The 12476-nt window shown below is 44.3% G+C and overlaps 1 protein-coding gene and 1 long non-coding RNA gene across 3 annotated transcripts in view; both read right to left on the reverse strand.

Moving 5' to 3' along the window:
- ITPKB (inositol-trisphosphate 3-kinase B) overlaps window positions 1-1004 on the reverse strand; it is a 105311-nt gene extending 104307 nt beyond the window's left edge. For both annotated transcript variants that reach the window (XM_015099179.3, XM_042257153.2), the window contains exon 1: window positions 716-1004. The gene's annotated coding sequence lies outside the window, so the exon portion shown is untranslated. The remainder of the gene's footprint in view (window positions 1-715) is intronic.
- A 3557-nt stretch (window positions 1005-4561) lies between these two features.
- The window catches only part of LOC132657459 (uncharacterized), a 31640-nt gene continuing 23725 nt past the window's right edge, over window positions 4562-12476 (reverse strand). The window contains exon 3 of the long non-coding RNA XR_009595671.1: window positions 4562-10075. This is a non-coding gene — a long non-coding RNA (uncharacterized LOC132657459). The remainder of the gene's footprint in view (window positions 10076-12476) is intronic.

The following is a 12476-nucleotide window of genomic DNA, read 5'->3' on the forward strand; positions in this document are numbered from 1 at the left end:
ACGACGGCCTGGGCGCGCGGCAGGGCGGCAGCCTAGGCATTTTAAGCACTGGCTTTGTCGCCAGTCCCCCAAACAAGTGTGTTTTGTGAGTGTGGGCGCGTCTGCGCGCGCCCGGTGGCGAGGCGCTGCGCGTCCCCTGTACCGGAACCAATACTTGCCGCCCCCCACCCCCACCCCGCCGTCGCCCCAGTGGAGGGGCGTGTATGTGTGTTTTGTGTGTGTACGCGCGCGCGCACGCGTGGGGACAACGAGTCCGCGCTCCACACACCCCGTGTCCGAAGACGCGGCTGCCTCTGCGGGCTTCGGGACTCGCGCCCACACCGATGGGTGTGCGTTGCTGCAGCAGCGCTGGAGCCCCGGCTCTGCAAACCTCCCAGGGTCCCGCTCTAAGCCCCGAGGCCGCGCGGCCGAGGGCAGGGCTTCTCCGCATCCAGGGCACCCTCGCCCGGCGCCAAGCCGGCCGCCCGGCGGCCCGAGCCCGGGAATGCCTGCAGCGCGCCGGGGTAGGCGGCGGAGAGCCAGCGGTCCGGAAGAGCAGAAAAGACGGCGAAAACTCGCCTGTGCCTCCTCGGCATGCCGCCCTCCCCTTGCCCGTCTCCCCGGCCCACCTCTCCGCGCTTTTTCGGATCCCAGATTCCTCAGATTCGCTCCAGAACAGACAGTGAGGGGAAAGAGGGTTTGGAGGCGAAAGCCATTAAAAAGTCGCCAAGCTTACCTGCAGTTTCTTAGATTCCCGGGTCCTGTGCAGACTACATGATCCAGGGACGCAGATCTCATAGGTGAAAGATGACTTTAAAAGCTTTTTTCAAAAAGCTCAGAAACGATTTCCTCACTTCGTTTGGAAGACAAAAAAAAGGGGGAGTGGGAAAGAAGAGAAACCGGTCGGCAGGGGCGGGAGATCCGGGCAGTGGCGACGCCGGCCGGCCCTGCACGCCCTTCTGGGCCGTGGAGATACTACCCTGTCAGTGTCTGCTCCCGGCTACTTCAGTGTTTGTTCAATGTGCGATTAAAAAAAAAGTTGGGGCGGGGGAGTGGGGGATTGGGGGTGGAGGAGGGAGGAGGGAGTAAGGCGGGGGCTTGGGGGAGGAAAGCAGGAAGGAAGTTGTGAGCCTGTCTGGGGTTGAACTCAGCGGAACAAGTTTTTCTTTTCTTCTTTTTTTTTTTTTTCTATTGCTTGGCAAGACCGAGGGAGGGAAACACTTAAAAAAAAAAAAAAAAGTTTCCATTGTTAGCTAACAACAAAAAAAAAACCTTTTAACTTCTGCGGGTTAAAGATATACGATCCATTTTCCACCCCCTATATCGAGCCTCGCTGATGGCTAGCTTCATGAAACTTTCTTTTTGAAAAATGTTTTTAATAAAGTTTGAGTGTGCATTTTAAGCAGAGCAAATCATGGGGACCTTTTTAAGCATTTTAAACGGGCTAAAGCCTCACGTAAACGGTTTGTGTTCTTGTACACAAATATGCAAATTCGAAGAAGGTACTTTGTGGGCACCTCCTTGCAGAACTGCAGATGTTAAATGCATCACAGTTGTATTTTGGAAGACTGGTTGGGCTGTGAGCTGTTAATGGTTTTGCAGTGCAGTTGCGAGTTGTATAAACACGCCTTTGCAGTGCACATTTTTCTGTTATTAAATGCAGTCAGCAAATGTGACATTGGCATATTTTTTGCACTTCATTCTCAAACTTATTTTAAGAAGGATAGTCCTGGAACTAAGAAGGCCTGGGACCCCCTGCTCAGTCTCTTGCAACTGGATCACTTTCCAGAGACATTTTCCCCCACCATCAGTAAATGCTACCCAGCAGGGATATTACCCATTTAAGCTCTGGTGCTGCAAGTGTGTTTTGCATAATTCCCTAAATCCTAAACTATAGCATTTAGTGGAAAGAGGAAAAACCCAGCTGCCAGGTTCAGGAAATGTAAAATGCTAAAGCCTGAATAAGTCCTAATATTCCTATTAGTTATAATTTAGACAGAAATTTTAACTTTGCTTGTGGCAAAACTGTCTCTTGATTGTTTATGTAACAATACTGTTTAAGTGACAAAAGCAGCCTGCTGCTCCATCAGGAAAAGACTCATCTTAAATCTGAAACCAAGAGATCTTCTAGCTAAGAATTCCCAGGAATGAGACAATGTTGAGTCCTGCTTGTTTTTGATTAAATTTATTTATTTATTTATTTTTTGCTGTGCTGGGTCTTAGTGGCTATGAGTAGGCTTTCTCCAGTTGCAGTGTGCGGGCTTCTTATTGCAGTGACTTCTCTTGTTGCAGAGTGTGGTCTCTAGGGCGAGTGAGTTTCAATAATTGTGGCATAGGGGCTTAGTTGCCCAGGGCATGTAAAATCTTCCCAGACCAGGGAATGAACTTGTGTCACCTGCATTGGAAGGCAGATTCTTAACCACTAGCCCACCAGGGATGTCTGAGTCCACTTATTTTTTAATGTGCCATGTTGAGAAGACTGAGCCTGAGTCCTCTCTCATTCCCTATGTGAAGTGAAGTGAAGCGAAAGTCGCTGAGTACTGTCTGACTCTTTGCAACCCCAGGAACTATACAGTCCATGGAATTCTCCAGGCCAGAATACTGGAGTGGGTAGCCTTTTCCTTCTCCAGGTCCCATCCTCTATAGAAGTAAGAAGTAAAGTCGCTCAGTCATGTCCAATTCTTTGCGACCCCATGGACTGTGACCTACCAGGCTCCTCAGTCCATGGAATTTTCCAGGCAAGAGTACTGGAGTGGGTTGCCATTTCCTTCTCCAGGGGATCTTCCCAACCCAGGGATTGAACCCGGGTCTCCCACTTTGCAGGCAGATGCTTTACCATCTGAGCCACCAGGGGTGCCCACATCCCCTGTGGAGCTAAATAAAAAGATCCTAGAGTTTATTCAGGTGTTGACTCAGGACTTGGGCAGTTGCTAAGGCATAGAAGTCAGCCCTACCCTTGTCCCTAATTCGCTTCCCCAGTGACAAGAAACAGGAGCTGCCAGTTCTCAGAAGACCCACTCCATGGAGTTTATTCCTATCATAGGAGATGCAAACACCCATGTCAGTCAGAAGTTATGGTGGAAACAGCTGGAGGACCTAACAATGCATACAGTGAACACAGAACCTTAGCTTTCCAGCCTCTGGGAACTCTCACTGTCACCTCACACACCAGATATCACTGACCTTCCCTAGAATTGAGAAAGCCAGGCTTCCTGAGTGTTCAATGAGCCTGAAGAGTTCTTGCTTAAAATGCAGCCAGCAACTAGTTAGGTGTGGCACACTGAAGAAATTCCTGCTTTGGACTGGCAGTAGAACTAAATGATAGTGCTACCAGTCTAAAATTCTAACTGCTACTAAGAACGACAGAGATTAGGGGAAAGATGGAGCAAAACCCGTATCTGGAAGCCAGCATGGTTGGCTTGCATCTTGAAGCAGAATCTAGTAGCCTCCCTTGATTTTACATGAATAAAGAAAAAAAGTTATATAGCACTTAGTACTTACTATTATCCAGGCACTGTTTTAAGCACATTATATATATATATATATTTATACATTTCAATCCCTATAAAAATCCTATGAGATACATACTATTATTACCCTCATTTTATGTATGAAGAAATTGAAGCACAAAGTGGTAAGCAATTTGCCACATCTATTCAATATTGTACTGGAGGCGCTAGTCAGCGCAATTATATGAGAAAAAGAAGTAAAAGGCATCCAGATTTGAAAGAAAGGAGTAAAACTGTATTGACTGACAGTATGATTGCCTATGGAGACTATGGAGAAGGCAATGGCACCCCACTCCAGTACTCTTGCCTGGAAAATCCCATGGACGGGGGAGCCTGGTAGGCTGCAGTCCATGGGGTCGCTAAGAGTCGGACACGACTTAGCGACTTCTTCACTTTCACTTTTCACTTTCATGCATTAGAGAAGGAAATGGCAACACACTCCAGTGTTCTTGCCTGGTGAATCCCAGCCTGGTTCCAGCCTGGTGGGCTGCCGTCTATGGGGTTGCACAGAGTTGGACACGACTGAAGCGACTTAGCAGCAGCAGTAGCAGCATGCAGACCAGCCTATGGAGGCTACAAAGAAGCTACTAGAACTAATAAGTGAGCTTAACTTTTTAGTGTGTTCGTTGCTACGACTGTTGTAACAAAGTGCCATAGATTGAGTGGCTTAGACAATAGAAATTTATTTTCTCCTAGTTCAAGAGGCAAGACGTCTGAGATCAAAGTGTTAGTAGGCTTGGTTTCTTACAAGGCCTCTCTCCTTGGCTTTTAGGTGGCTATTTTCCCATATGCCTTCATGTGGTCTTCTCTCTGTGGGTCTGTGTTCTAATTTCCTCCTGTGATGGACTCCTTCCATCAGTCATATTGGATTAGGACCCACCTAGTTTTAACTAAATTATCTCTTTAAGGACCCTATCTCAAAATATGGTCATTCTGAGGTACTAGGAATTAAGACTTCAACATGTAAATTTGAGGGTACATAATTAAGGCATAACAACAAGATTGCTGGATACCAGTATACCATAATCAATTGAGTTTCTACATATTAGTAATGAATGGTCAGAAACCAAAACTTAAAAAATAACATTTCAAAATTTTATTTACTTTTAATTGAAAGATAATTGCTTTACAGTATTGTGTTTGTTTCTGCCAGGCATCAACATGAATCAGCCGTAGGTATACCTATGCCCCCTCCTTCTTGAGCATCCCTCCCACCACCCTCCCTATCCCATCCCGCTAGGTGGTTACAGAGCCCTGGTTTGAGTTCCCTGAGTCATACTGAACGTTTTCGTAGCATCAGAAACTATGAAATACATACGGATAAACATGACAAAAGATGTATGCAATCATAGAATAAAAACTACAAAATAAGAAAAATTAAAGAAGATCTAAATAAATGGAGAGATATACCATGTTCATGAATTGGAGGACTCAATATTGTTAAGATGTCAATTCTCCCCAGATAAACATGACAAAAGATGTATACAATCATAGAATAAAAACTACAAAACAAGAAAAATTAAAGAAGAAAAATTAAAGAAGATCTAAATAAATGGAGAGATATACCATGTTCATGAATTAGAGGACTGAATGTTGTTAAGATGTCAGTTCTCCCCAGATTTAGAGCCAATGCAATCAAAATCAATGTCGAAGCAAGTTATCATTTTTTATAGAAGTTGACAAGCTGATTCTAAATTCGCTCGAAACTACAAAGGATCTAGAAAAGCTAAAACAGCTTTGAAAAAGAACAAAGTGAAAGGACTGACACTATCTGATTTCAAGATAAATCTTTATCGTAAAGCTATCATGATCGAGAATGTGTGGTATTAGCATAAAGGTAGACGAATAGATCCATTATATACATGTAGATATTTGATTTTTTATACAGGTGCAGAAAGTGGAGAAAGGAATGTTTTTGACAAATAGTCCTGTAACAATTGGATATCCATATAAAAAAAAGAATTTCAATCCATATCGTACACCATATATAAAAAACTAACTCATTCTGGCTCATAGATCTAATTGTAGAAGCTAAAACCATAAAACTTTTATACGGAAACAGAAGAGAAAATCTTTGGGGCCTTTGGTTAAGTAGCAAAGTATTGTTTCTATTTCTTAGACACAATACTGAAAGCATGATCCACAAAAATTTTGACAAATTGAACTGTATTAAAATTTAAAACTTCTGCCCTTCTGAAAAGCATAAAAGGACAAGTTACAGACTAGAAGAAAATACATGCAAAGTGTAAATTTTATTAAGGACTTGTATCTAGAAGAGATAAAGAGCTCTGAAATTTCAATAATAAGAGAACAACTTAATAAAAAATGGCATTGAAAGAGGTATGAGTGATAAATATGCACATGAAAAGATGTTCAACATCATTCGTCAGTAGGGAAGTGCAAACTAAACCAAATTAAATACCATTAAACACCTACTAGAATGGTTACAATTATAAAAACTTACTTGATAAAATTGTTGGGGAACCAAGCTCTCATACACTGCTAGTAGAAATGTAAAACGATATAACCACTTTGGAAAACAGTTTGACAGTTTCTTAAAAAGTTAAACATACAACTCGTATGACCCAAGCAGTCCATTCCTAGAGAGAAATGAAGGCGTATGTCTATACAATATACATACACTAGTGTTCACAGCAGCGTTATTTGAATTAGCCATAAACAGCTAACAACCGAAATGTTCATCAACATATGAATGAATAAACAAATCGTGATATGTCTATACAATTGAACACTATTCATCAACAAAAAAAATGAACTCTTGATATACATACAACATGGATGAGTCTCAGCATAATCATGCTGAGTGAAAGAAACCAGACTAAAAAAATATTTACTGTACAATTCCTTTCCGTAAAATTCTAGGAAACACAACTTCATCTATAATACCAAAAAGCAGATTGGTTGCTGCCTAAAAATGGGGAGCTGTGGGGAGGTATGGGAGACAGGGAAGGCAAAGGGTCATGAGGTAATTTTTGAAGGTAATGGATACTGTCACTGTCTTGATTGTAAGGAAATGTTTACATCAATTAAAATTTATCACATTATAAAATGTTACATATGTGCACTTTCAGTTCAGTTCAGTTCAGTCACTCAGTCGTGTCCGACTCTTTGTGACCCCATGAATCGCAGCACACCAGGCCTCCCTGTCCATCACCTACTCCTGGAGTTCACTCAAACTCAAGTCCATCGAGTCGGTAATGCCATCCAGCCATCTCATCCTCTGTCGGCCCCTTCTCCTCCTGCCCCCAATCCCTCCCAGCATCAGAGTCTTTTCCAATGAGTCAACTCTTCGCATGAGGTGGCCAAAGTACTGGAGTTTCAGCTTTAGCATCACTCCTTCAAAAGAACACCCAGGACTGGTCTCCTTTAGAATGGACTGGTTGGATCTCCTTGCAGTCCAAGGGACTCTCAAGAGTCTTCTCCAACACCACAGTTCAAAAGCATCAATTCTTTGGTGCTCAGCTTTCTTCACAGTCCAACTCTCACATCCATACATGACCACTAGAACTTTAGTGGACTGTACATCAATTATAACTTAATAAATACTTTTTAAAAAATAGCTATGGATAGATATAGCTTTTGACAAGGCTGTTGTGAGCTCCCATCCTAGTACCAGGCACAATGCCTAACCCATAATATCATCTCTGGGTAAAATCTGAAATTATTCATTAGGTAATTCACTCAGGAACTTCATGGAATAATTCTGTGCCCCCTTCCCCCATCATATATACCTCTTGTTAAGTTATTGGCTACATTGTAAAAATCTTCAGCCTTCCCTTCTTTGTTCCCTACCAGATAGTGAGCTCTTCAAGGAAGTGAAAGTCACTCAGCTGTGTCCCACTCTTTGCGACCGCATGGACTATACAGTCCATGGACTTCTTCCGACCAGAATACTGGAGTGGGTAGCTGTTCCCTTCTCCAGGGGATCGTCCCAACCCAGGGATCGAACATTTCCCACTTTGCAGGCGGGTTCTTTACCAGCTGAGCCACCAGGGAAGCCCCTTCAAGGAAAAGACCCTGATTTATTTATTCTCCTAGCCTTAGGTTTTAGCCTTACTCAGAATGGATCTTTAAGTTTTTATTTATTTATTTTTAATGTTTTTTTTTTAATTGAAGTATAGTTGACTTGCAATGTTGTGCCAGTTTTATATGTTTTTAAACAAAACAAAACAAAACAAAAAATAGAGGAATTAAGCAATCAAATCACTATGCAAAAGGGCCAAGGAATCAGCACATCGGGAAAGCTGCCTGCTTTTATTTCCCAGACAGAAGGAAGTGCTTCCCACTGCTATACTTGGCTGCTATGAGCAGGCAATAGAGGGGGTGATGATGGAGGTCTCCATCATTTTTTCCCTCCTCCTACACTCCTTCCTTGAAATCTTAGTTATAAAGTTTCCAAAACACCATTAGCCCAAGGCATGGCTGAGGCTCCTCTCCTGTGCAGTGCAGAGCAAGGCCACAAAGAAGCAGCTTCCTACTGCCTTTCACCTCTACCCCGGACTCTCTGGCCCCTTCTTCACTGGTTTCCTTCACCTTCCCTGATCTGGATAAGGCAGTAAATAACTCACTCCTTCCTTCAGGTATTGAAAAACTGAGTGGGAGCTTGTGCATCAAGCCTGCAGCAGCTACTAGACACAAGATGATGAAGATAAGCCCTGCCACTGAGTCTAGGGAGAGACCAGCAAGGCATCCAGAACAGGCTCTGTGCTTCTTTCAGCCGCTGCCAAGGAGGGTAGGAGGAAGACACAACTTAGTTAGATTTGAGGTTCTTATAGGCGCTTTCATTTACCATCGCTGTGTGTCCTTAGGCAAGTAACTGAAACGCTCTGAACCTCAGTTTTGAGCTCTGTAAAACAGAAAGCATTATAACACCCTCCTCCATGGTGTTCTTACAAAGATATACTAGATAATGCACAGAGAAACACTCCAAAAGATATGCCTTCTTCAGAAGTACCTCTCAATCCTTTAGCCCATCACACCAGAAAGATCCAAGACTTAGTGGATCTAAGAATCTGCCTTATACAAGGCAGCTACTCGATAATAAATAGTTGTTTCCAGTATAATATTCTTTAGGACCCAGAGACCCTTCCTTCCTATGGTCCACTACTCTAATCATACTCCTGGCGACAGCACTAAGGGTGGAGAGGTTGGGGCAGTTTCTCTTTGCTCTATTTTGCGAAATTCTGAGGTCTAATGACATCTAGCTGCCTATGCTCACATTCAGGCACATGAAACTATATGAGAGATGCCTGTTCCCAGCCCACATCCCCTTCTAAGTGAATCTGGCTGCCTGATCCTGCTTAGAAATGCTGGGTTATCAAAGGGCCACACTGGACCCACAGCTAATTAGACTGAGATGGACAAAGCTCCCAAAGACAGCTAATCCACAGGCTGCTTAATGACCTGGCATGAAAATATGAAGCAGTCAGTGGGACTGCTCTCACAGGACTTTGGCATCCTTATTACAGGAATGAGCAGAAGGATCATGTGGTAAACTTGGGGCTGGTGCAGCACGTACAAGAGCTGTAGGCAAGAAACCAGGAACGAGGGAAGGGTTCCTGGGTGGGTGGGGAGTGCAGAACAGGTACAGAGACGAGAGAAACCGCAGCACCTGATGAAAGACAGGGAGAGAGAAAGGCAGGGAGTTGGCTTACCAGCTGGCAGCACAGCAAGAGGCTGGCACATTCTGTCTGCCCTTAGATTTGTGAACAGCTGTGGCATTTCTGTGAATGACCCCTCCCTCCCCCAGACACCTAATACCTTACCTTACACATAAATATTTATTCATGATTAATTCCTCAACCTAAAAAGACAAAAGCTATTTAAAAAAATACACACACACAGTCTTGCTGCCCTCTGCCACTAGTAGTAGGTGATAGAATCTGGAGGAGAAAAATGCAAATTGTGCATATTGTGATTCTAGGTTGAGACAAAGAAGAAAAATTTCCTCTTGACCCTCCCCCCAGGCCCCTTGTCTTCCTAGGTCCAGACCTCAGCATCAGTTCTTCCTTGTGTTATGAGAGCTTACTCTTCATTTCTTCCAGTCATTCGTCAATCATTTACTAAACACCCCCTCGCTACACCCCCGTTATAATCGGCTCCCATTGTCTCCTCTTTGAGGCAAGAAATTGTAATGCTTCATTCCATCAACACCTGCAGGACCTGATGGAGAAAAGTTTCTTGATCAATGTTTGTTGCATGATCAGTATCTCCACCGGAGAAGGCAATGGCACCCCACTGCAGTACTCTTGCCTGGAAAATCCCATGGGCGGAGGAGCCTGGTGGGCTGCAGTCCATGTGGTCGCTAAGAGTTGGATATGACTGAGCGACTTGACTTTCACTTTTCACTTTCATGCACTAGAGAAGGAAATGGCAACCCACTCCAGCGTTCTTGCCTGGAGAATCCCAGGGACAGGGGAGCCATCTATGGGATCACACAGAGTCGGACATGACTGAAATGACTTAGCAGCAGCAGCAGCAGCAGCAGCAGCAGCAGCAGCAGTATCTCCACCCCAGGCATGGGCAAGAAACAGAAGAATTTTTCGACTTTCTGTTTTGAGGTGGTGCTGGAAAGGGAAAACAAAGCTGGTTGGATCTATTCCTGCAGCAAAGCATCCATAGGTAGATCCTATTTATATGGGGAACACTTATCTCATTTCAAATAGACCTTTTGACTACCTGAAAAGCAGATTTCTGCACAGTTGCATTGGCTGTGTTGCACATCTGATTCAGGCACAGACATGCCAAAGCCATGGATCTGCCATGATCTAAGCCAGTGGTTTATATATACAAATGCATTTTCTTTATTGTCTGCAAGCAACCGTGACCTGATAAGAGATGGATTGAAAAGATGGGCTCCTGCTTTCCATACCTAATTAGCCAACTTAATGAATGTTGAACTTAGCCAACTTAAATATTCAAGTTGAAATGTAGTGCCAAGACTTCACTCAAATTTCAACCAAGTCATTTGTTATCAGTTTAAGATACTGGCTCTATGGTTTTGCACCACAAACACCCCCTCTCCAGGCATCCCCTGCCATCACTGGGCCTGTTTGTCACTGAAGAGGCTGCTCTCAATATAAAGTTTAAAAAGTGAAGGAAAGAGGAGCAGCCTCAGCATCTACATGACAGCTTCTCTAGCTAACTGGCTTTGTGTGATATCTGTGGAACCCCCAGGACAAAAAGAAGTGATGAGAAAGAGCATGGAGGACACGTAAGTTACATGACATTTATAAGACATTTTCTTTGAAGTTACGATATAGGCTACCTTGGGCTTGGGTGGTCTCAACGGGCAAACCCAAGAGGGCCAGAGAGGGCCTTTGAGTCAAACCTGTCCCCTTAACTAATATTTTACGAAGAGGAAGGAAGTGTAAAGTTTACACGCAGAGTCTTTAAGGACAGAGTTTCAGAAAAGGTCACTGTGTAAGGTTCTAATACAAAATAGACAACTATCTCCAGCAAAAAGAGGAAGTTTCTTAGGCCTCCCATTTCTCCTGTCCCTCACAATAAAGGAACAGTATTAGCAACATGAGATCATATCTCTAGTGCTTGCAAACCACCATCCATCAACACTGTAGGTGTCTAGAGCTTCCCCTGTAGCCCCATGAACACAGCCTGTTTTGCTCTTGTTTGACTCAGGGGCACCTTGTTCCAGCCTTGGGTATTATTATTCATACTAAAGCCATTCATTCACTCATCAAACCATTCTCGAGTTTTCCAGGCCAGAGTTGGGGGGCAGGGCAGGGGAAGAGAAGGACAGGAGGAGGTACTTGAAGAAGACGAGAAGTCTAGGAAGTTCCTCAGAGAACTCACAGACTAGAAGGGGATTCGAGCTTGAAAACAATGATGACTCCTTGCCATATGTGTTATAACAGCATTCAGGGACTTCCCTGGGTGTCCGCGGGTTAAGACTCTCCTCTTCCAATGCAGGCTCAGGTTTGATCCCATGGTCAGGGAAGTAAGATTTCATGTGTTGCATGGTGCAGCCGAAAGCAAAAACAAAAATCCCAGCAATCAAAGTACCTGGAGAGCACAGTGGCAGGCTGCCCTTGGGCTGGGGGAGGACATGGGAAGGCTCTAGAAAAGGGCACTGTTTGAACTGGATCATAAAGACTAAGTATGGTGGGCTTCCCCGGTAGCTCAGCTGGTAAAGAAACCACCTGCAATGCAGGAGACCGGGGTTCGATTCCTGGGTCAGGAAGGTTCCCTGGAGAAGAGATAGGCTACCCACTTCAGTATCCTTGGGCTTCCCTGGTGGCTCAGACAGTAAAGAATCCTCCTGCAATGAGGGAGACGTGGGTTCGATCCCTGGGTTGTGAAGATTCCCTGGAGAAGGGCATGGCAACACACTCCAGTACTCTTGCCTGGAGAATCCCATGGACAGAAGACCCTGGTGGCTATAGTCCATGGGGTAGCAAAGAGTCAGACACGACTGAGCGACTAAGCACAGCACAGAAACTCACTGGGCAAAGAAGAAAGAGTGTTGCAGGCAGAGGCCCAGCATATATAAGGGCTCTGGGCCGTCGAGGAGCAGGTGAAAGAGTGGTAAGTGGGTGTGGCTGGAGCATAGTGTGGGAGAGGGTCAATAGTGGGGGAGAAGAGCCTGAAACAGCACTTTGGGGACATGCAGTGAAGTTCTCTGTTTGTTATGCTAATAGTTTGGAATTTTATTAAAAATAATAAGGGGCTCTGAGGAGTTTGAAGCAGAAAGTGACAAAATTACATTAGCATTTTAGAACCATCTCCTTGAGGCAATGTGGAGGGATATATTAGAGGGGAGGCAGAGGCCAGTGCAGTGGGGCCATGTTCTTAGAGCACCTATGCTGGGTGCTAGGACTTCAAAGATGAATAGAATGACATCCCTGACTTTCAGGAGCTTGCAAGTGAGGGCCTATACCGATTATCTATCACCATAAATATTACCAGAAATGGGGACTTCCCTGGTGGTTCAGTGGTAAAGAATCAGCA

The sequence above is a fragment of the Ovis aries genome, chromosome 12 (assembly GCF_016772045.2).
Source record: "Ovis aries strain OAR_USU_Benz2616 breed Rambouillet chromosome 12, ARS-UI_Ramb_v3.0, whole genome shotgun sequence".
Lineage (NCBI taxonomy): Eukaryota > Metazoa > Chordata > Mammalia > Artiodactyla > Bovidae > Ovis > Ovis aries.